Raw genomic sequence first — 8,195 nt, forward strand, 5'->3', positions numbered from 1 at the left:
GCAAGAGCAAGACCCTGCCTCAAGCCCTCCCCCCCAAAAAAAATAAACAGAAGAAAGTGGTAAGAAATGGGAAAGCAAGCTGGGGACATGGCTTAGTGGTTAAGGCGTTTGTCTGCAAAGCCAAAAGACCCTGGTTAGAATCCCCAGGACCCATGTAAGCCAGACGCACAAGGGGGCCCATACGTCTGGAGTTTGTTTGCAGTAGCTGGAGCCCTGGCGCACCCATTCTCTCTTTCTATCTGTCTGCCCCTTCCTCTTTATCTCTCTCTAATAAATAAATAAAATATTTAAAATAGAGCTGGAGAGATGGCTTTGCGGTTAAGCGCTTGCCTGTGAAGCCTAAGGACCTCAGTTCGAGGCTCAACTCCCCAGGATCTACGTTAGCCAGATGCACAAGGGGGTGCACGCATCTGGAGTTCATTTGCAGTGGCTGGGGGCCCTGGCGTGTCCATTCTCTCTCTCTCTCTCTCCCTCTCTCTCTGTGCCTTTCTCTCTCCGTCTGTCGCTCTCAAATAAAAATAAACAAATGTTAAAAAAATATTTAAAGAAATTTTTTTTTTTTAAAAAATGGGAAGGCTCAAGGGGCTGACGTCATCCAGGCACAGGGTTTTGGCATTCTGCCAAGAAGCAGCATGGCTGCCCCTTCTCCATGGACACCTATTTAAATTAGCCATGGCCTGTTACCCTGCATAGCTGGTGGTCTGGGCCACCACGGGGAAAGAAAGGAGGAAGCAAGGACAAAAGGGACACGTGTGAATGTCCACCATGGTTTTGAAGCCTGAGGGATGGGGGAGGGAGGAGGAAAAATGAGAGGCAAGAAGTGGGGTGCCCCCACCTGGGAAAAGCTATCCTGATGAGTGACTGCTACCCAAGCACAGCCCTCCCAGCGGGCCCCTCCCTCAGTCATGGGATTTCTACTAAGGATGCCAGAGTGGAGGCTAGAGTGACTGGCACAGCCAGAAAGCGCCTTTATGTGTGATGCTTGCCAGTGTACAGGGCTGTCAGGGGGCCGCTCAAATGGAGAGCCAGTCGTTAAACGTCTATCAGCATACTGCTGGATAATAAGGCCCACTGCAAACCCAGGGGTGTGTGTGTGTGTATGTATGTATGTATGTATGTATGTATGTATGTATGTATATATATATATATATATATCTCCATCCATCTGGGGGCGTGTGTCTCTGTAGGTAGGTGTCTCTGGGAGGTGGGGAGAAAACTGCGTGTAACAGGGTCTGTTACATGCAGGTTAAGTGGGATCACGTGAAGCTGGAGCAGCCACCTGGCCATCCGCAGGAAGGAGATCCGCTTGTGTCCACCACTGGGGACACAATGCTGAGACACATCTCTGAGCTTAGAGGATGCCCAGAATGCTGAGCCCACTTTGGTCTCTTCTCTGTCCTCAGGTACACGGGGCTGCTGAGGCTGGAAAGGGGGCTCTTGGATTCATGAGTGTGTGTGTGTGTGTGTGTGTGTGTGTACCAGGCATTCCACAAAGGCCAGCGCCAGGAGGCACTGTCCTCTCCTCTGCCCCTCACCCGTGTGGGGTGAGCTATCTTCTTCACACCATCTCCTGATCCTCCCCCTCACCTCCCATCCTCCGTTGGCTTTCCCTGTCTGTGGGGGGAGGGAAAAGCAGCTCCTGTAACACCCCCACCAAGGTCCCAGGGAAGAGGAGGGACATGTTCACTACTCAAAGGGACCAGACAGGAGCCTTGGAGAATGATAAGGCTCCCTGTCCCTGACAAAGCCCCTCAGTTTCTCTGTCCCAGGCATTTGGCTCCTCACACCCTTCCTTGAGGGCTCTGTCTAGCTGCTAAGAAATCTTACAGGCAGACTACAGAGGTGGCTCAGAGGCTAAGATGCTTGCCTGCAAAGCCAAAGGACCCAGGTTTGATTCCCCAGGACCCACGTAAGTCAGATGCACACGGTGATACAAGCTTCTGGAGTTTGTTTGCAGTGGCTAGAGGCCCGTGTGTGCCCATTCTCTTTCTCTCTATCTTCCCCTCTCTCTCTTTCCAAATATGTGTGTGTGTGTGTGTGTGTGTGTGTGTGTGTGTGTGTATACATTTTTAAAAATTAAAAAAAGAAAGAAAAAGAAATCCTGCAGGTTTCTTGCTTCAGGCACTAGAAGGAGCAATCATCCTTTCACCAGAACTGTTTTGTCCCCAACTCCCTGCCTGTTAGACCACAAGAGGAAAAGCCAGAAGACAGGAACCAACCATGACAGGGTCTAAGATGACAAGGGGCTTCCTGTCCTGTGGCTAACTAAGTACCTGATCCATAATCTGGCTTGGAGACATCTGGGCTCTGATGCCCAAACCCACCCTCATCCCTCCTGCCAGGGATCTCAGAGCCCCGCACGTCTCCTACCCACCTATTAGTGGGTCACTGAGGTGGACTCCGCCTCTGTCCATCATGGCCCCATGCCAGGGTAAATTCCCAGTCTCAGAGGGAGGAAAGGAGCCACAGTGGAACATCCAGGATTAACGTTAGGGACCCTCTGGCTGTGTTTGTAAATGTGCCCCTTTGCTCACGCTAGTCCAGAGTCTGGCCTCAGGTTCACCCTGCTGCAACTGGGCCTGGGCTAGGAGTTGGGCTTTCCTACCACCTTAGCTAACTTTCTCTCTCAGCTGAATCTGGGACCCTCAGGGAGACAAACTACCAAGCTCAGAAAGAAAGAAAGGAGAGGGGCGGAAGGGAGAGAAAGAAAGAAAGAGACGGGGAGAGAGAGAGAGAGAGAAAACAAAACAAAAGTCTCCATTCCACTCAACCCCAGCCTTCATCTACTCACCCTGTCCTCCCCTTGCCCCCTGCCACCACAGAAACCCAGAGGGCATTAGAGCTTTCATCCCGAAATGAGTCAGGGCCCTTCAGAGGGTAGAGTTAGGGTGCAAGAATTTCCATTTTGTGCCAAGCAAGGATTTTACTTGATGGCAAACTCCATCCACCACCTAGAGCCCAAGAAGCAAGACTGGCTTTCTCGGCTAGGACCTTGACCTTCTGGGGCCCAAGGCCTTCTGGGTGCTGGCCTCCCTCAACACTCGTCCAGATTCCAGGTTTAACACATATGCCCCAGAGTACGGAGGAAGGAGCAGGAGGCCCAGATGCACTCAGCCTGACGAGCTGTGCTAGGTGCTTGCCCCACAGCACCTTCCACAGCTTCATACCAACAGAGAGGTGGAAAGAGAAACTTCTCCCGAGCTCTGAAGCCCCAGGGACCCTTGAAGGAGGGGTTTCAAGAAGCCACCTCCATAGCCAGGCGTGGTGATGTCCACCTTTAATCCCAGCACTTGAGAGGCAGAGGTAGAGGCCACCCTGAGGTTACATAGTAAATTCCAGGTCAGCCTGAGCTAGAGTGAGACCCTACCTCAAAAAAAGGTGTGTGGGGGGGTGGTGGGCTGGAGAGACGGCTTAGCTGTTAAGACGTTTGCCTGCATAGCCGAAGGACCTTGGGTCAATTTCCCAGGGTCCATGTAAGACAGATGCACAAAGTGGCACATGTGTCTGGGGTTCGTTTGCAGTGGCTGGAGGCCTTGGTGTGTACCCATTCTCTCTCTTTCTCTCTTGCTCTCTTAAATAAATAAATAAATAGAAAAAAAAAAAAAAACACCTCTAAATCTCCCGGCTCATCCTTCCTCTTCTACTCAGTGGAATAAAAAGGAAGGAGAAGATAGGACTGGCAGAGCCAATGAAGATGGCTGGGGAAATGGAGGCCACGGGCAGTTGGCTGACCCCTGTAGAAGCTGGCGTCCTGCCCCCCCTCCCACTGCCCCTGCACTGCATATATTCTCTCCCCCCAAAATAGAATCTCTGGAGAGGGGTGAGGGGAGTTCTCAGCTCACTGTTCGCTCCTTCCCCCAGCGCGTTCACAGCTCTCTCTGCTGTCTCTCGCGACCTGGTTTTCTTGCCAGGCCCTTCCGCTCTTGCCTCTCCACCCTCATCTCTTTGCCCTCCTGGATCGCAGGACTCCTGTGCCAACATGAGAGTCTTCTGGCCTTAGCCCATCCTGGCCACCCATGTGTGGCTCTTACATGATTCTCTGTCCTCTTTGGGACAGAAGTAAATTCAGTGCAAGCAAACTGAGCACCAAATGCGTGGAGGGCTTAGGCTGTAGTCTCAGGAGCAGGGGATAAAAATGTCTGTCACGGGCCAGGGCTCGGTGGTAGAGCTCTTGCCTAGTATGTACAAAGCCCTGGGTTTGACCTCTAGTACCACATCACCACTCCACGAAAGACCAACTACAACAGTCCTGATCCTTCTCAAGGATCTCATGAAGGGACAGGCTCACAGCTGAGAACCCCCTTCCAAGTACAAATGGCTTCTATCAGAGGTAGGAACCCCTAGTGGGAAAGGAAAGGCCCTTTTGTATCCCCCACTACCAGTGTTAGGGTCATAGTTTCACCCAGAACTCTGGTTTGCCTCATACCATTTCTAGAAACTTAAACACAAGCTCGCCTGCTACTACCTGGACTGTTTCCTGGGCAGAGTGGCCCCTTAAGCTGCTCCTGGGCTGATGGGGGAGGTACAGGTTCAGGCTCAGGATCTAGGAAAAGCTTAATCTCATGGTGGAGGCAGGCTACAAACCGGGGAACATGGGGCATAGATGATTTTCTAGATGGGCAGGGACGTGGTCTTCACAGCCACGAGATGGGCTCCGGGGGGAGAAAGACCACCTGGAGGAGTTGGAAGCTGGGGTAAGCTCAGGAGAAGGAATGGGGTGGTATGTGGGGCTGAGGGTGGTGAGGCAGCGTGTCCGCTCATTCTGAGGGTGGATGAGCCACAGTGGGCGCACTTCCCCTGCCTGAGGCCAGCTGTGAGGCTCACCTCCTCTCCTCAGCACCGTGGGAGAGTTGGAGGCAGGGAAAGAGCCCCTCAAAGTCATCCCCCCAAGGGAACCACTTCTCCCCCTTGTTATTTCTGGCTCCATTTTCTTGGTCAAGAAGGGTGTCAGTGACAATGCAAATGAGAAGTTACTGGAGGTGCTGGTGACACCCATCCTGTCCCCCAGCCCCTCCCCGCCTTCACCCAGGCCCACACTCACACAGTGATCTGGAACATCTGTGAGAAGTGCCTAGTGACCCTGTCCTGGGCAGAGGGTGGCTGAAGTTGCATTCTTGGGATATCTGCTTTTGCTATGAGGACAGGGCAGCCACAGAGTGGGGGGGGGGGCTCCCCTAGTCCTCCCCTCGCCCTGAGCTGCATCCTGGTAACTAACTGCGTAGATGCTGTCACAGACCAGCTTTCCTGTCGGAGTGCAGCCTTCCAAACACACCACCAGCTCCCAGCCCTCTAGGGACGGGAGATGGGTCCCACAGGGACTTGGGCAGCATGGGGTGGAGGTGGGGGAGCCACTCATAACACTGAGACCCTCTCAAGTCACAGGAGAGAAAGTAGAGGAAGGGCAAGAAGAGGGGTAGGGTGCCGGAGGGGTTTGCTTTTTTCTACTCGACCACCCATGTCCCACCCCTCCTAGTGTGGACCCCAGCCCACCCCCACCCCAGGCCCTTCATGTTTCATTTTCATTTGTGACCTCAGTTCTCCCTAGGGTGGCCAAAGTGACTCAGTTCTTATCTTTGCTGAGTGAGAAATGGAACTTGGGAAGCTGTCCTGCTCCCCTACTTTAGAAAGATGGCACTGAGTGCAACCCCCAACCCCGTTCCTCCTCTTCATCAGCTGGGTGAGGTGTTTCTCATTAGCACGGCTCATTCACCCGCACACCCTCCCTTTGCTAATGATCAGCTTCTCAGAGAGCTATTGCGTGCCTCTGCGATCACGTGACAGCCTGCCCAGGGAACTGGGAGAGGGGCAGTAGTTGTCATGACCTGAATGCTTTGGCCGGGGAGACCTTGTGGGGAGAAGGGTTGTTGCCAAAGAGGATGGACCTGTGCCGGTTCGTCATTTGGCGTGTAGAGATTGACCCTGGCTGACTTGGTTTCTGTGAAGCTGTCCTTACCTCGGACATGCCTGCCTCTGGGTTTGTGTTGAGGAAAACAAGTGGGTCCCCCACGAGTCTCTTTCCAGCTTCACAGGGGTCTCCCTTCTATCTCACTCAAGGGAAAGTTGTCACCTTCTTCCCTTTTCTAGGACACTAGAGATGTGCGTCCCTTTGCCTTGATCTCCACGTTCCTCAGCCCCTCCTGACCCACCCCCAGTTCCAAAGAGCAATGAGTAGCGATGGCCAACCCAATCGGTGAAAATGAGTGATCCTCCCCCACCTTCCCCCAGTTCTCCCACCCCAGCCCTTTCCTTTCAGGGGCATTAGATGAAAGGCTGTGGCAAGGAGGAGGAGGGAGTTCCTGGATGGGTCAGACTAGCTTTTTCTCCCTCCCCCACTTCTCTTCCAGCCCCCAGCAACATTCTGCCCTGCACCTGAGTCTTTCCCGGGTCCCTGGAAATCAGGGAGACAAGCTGCCAGAATCTGCACCCCATGTCCCCATGCTCCCCACACCCTGATGACAGGGGAACATCTAGACAGAGGGATACCTGGGTTTCAACCCACCTTTAGGCATGCTCAGGGTACCTGGGCTACCCCATGCCTGCGTGCAGGCTCAAGCCCAGGCTCTCTTTTGCGGCTTTGTCTCAGGGCCCTTGTGTTCCCGGATGACCGGTAGCCTTTCATGCCGCACTAGTGAGTGCTTCCAGAGATCTAGCCGGACCTGGATCCAGAAAGCTGAGCTACAGGAAGCCTTGGACATCCATGTGCCAGTTTCCAGATCCTTCTTTCTCGGGGCTGTGAGCCATGTCACTCAGTCCTGACACTCGGATAAGTCCTGGCTGCAGACAGTAGTGCTCATGGCAACATAGGAGTTGAGGGGGCGGGACCTGGGCTCAGAATGGAGACTGCCATTGGCCCTGGGTCTAGAGCTCAAGCTAAGGCTACCGATGAATAATTGCCAACATGTCCTTTCCTACATGTCCTTTTTCCTTTTCTTTCCAGGGCCAAGAATGAACCCAGCGCCTGGGCATGCTGGGTGACAGACAGCCTTGCTGAGCTATACGCTCGGCCCTCCCAGGTCCCTTTCTTTGTTGTTTTTTGGGGTTTTTTTGAGGTTGGGTCTCTCACTCTAGCTCAGGTTGACCTGGAATTCACTCTGTAGTCTCAAGGTGGCCTCAGACTTCCGGTGATCCACCTACCTCTGCCTCCTGAGTGCTGGGATTAAAGGCGTGAGCCACCATGCCTGGCCCATTCTTTGTTTTTAAGTGAATCTTTGGCTTAAAAGAGCCACATGGAAATGAAAGACACGCTGGAATTATGAACAGGAAGCTCAGGCCCTTTCTATACCCAGAGGGCACACAGTTCCACGACCCAGCTCTGACCTCCCAGGGGTGGGATACTTGAGGCAGCAACTGAACGTAGAGCCTGGCTCCTCCCTATTCAGAGACGTATGAGGCGTCAGGCATGCAGAAGTTGCCTAAGAAAGAGTGGGGGCTGCTGATCAACAGACCTCCCTCACCAAGAGCTTTAAAGCCTCCAAAGACCTCCACCTGTCGAGGCACATGCTCAGGAGGCTGCAGTGTGGAGGAAAGCTCTGGTTTGGGGCACTGGTCTGTGGCACACTGTCTGTGGCATGACACAGCTCTATGCTCACGACCAGGAAGGTCTAGCAGGGCTGGGCAGGAGGGGGAGGAGAGGACTGGACACCCTGCCCCTGAGAACACAGCCCCAACTCACAGCTGGAGGGAAGAAGCGCATCTCTCCCTCAGCAAGGACGAGCAGAGCAGCTACGACCACCCTAGGGAGAGCTGAGGTCACAAGTTCAAGAGTCTCGGGCTGGAGAGATGGCTTAGCGGTTAAGCGCTTGCCTGTGAAGCCGAAGGACCCCGGTTCGAGGCTCGGTTCCCCAGGTCCCACGTTAGCCAGATGCACAAGGGGGCGCACGCGTCTGGAGTTCGTTTGCAGAGGCTGGAAGCCCTGGCGCCCCCATTCTCTCTCTCTCCCTCTGTCTTTCTCTCTGTGTCTGTCGCTCTCAAATAAATAAATAAATAAATAAATAAAATTTTAAAAAAAGAGTCTCTGTGCTTGTTTGGGCCTGGAAGCTGCTACGTGCCCGGTCTAAATGAGCGTGACGTCACAAGCTACCTGGGACCGCCGGCACGTGTGTACCAACAGAATCACTGAACGCGGGTAGCCCATACTCCCTACCTGCCAGTGCCTGCTTTCCCACAGCCAGTTTCTAAGACCTCCCACTTCTGGC

Source organism: Jaculus jaculus, chromosome 9 (assembly GCF_020740685.1).
Source record: "Jaculus jaculus isolate mJacJac1 chromosome 9, mJacJac1.mat.Y.cur, whole genome shotgun sequence".
Taxonomy (NCBI): Eukaryota; Metazoa; Chordata; class Mammalia; order Rodentia; family Dipodidae; genus Jaculus; species Jaculus jaculus.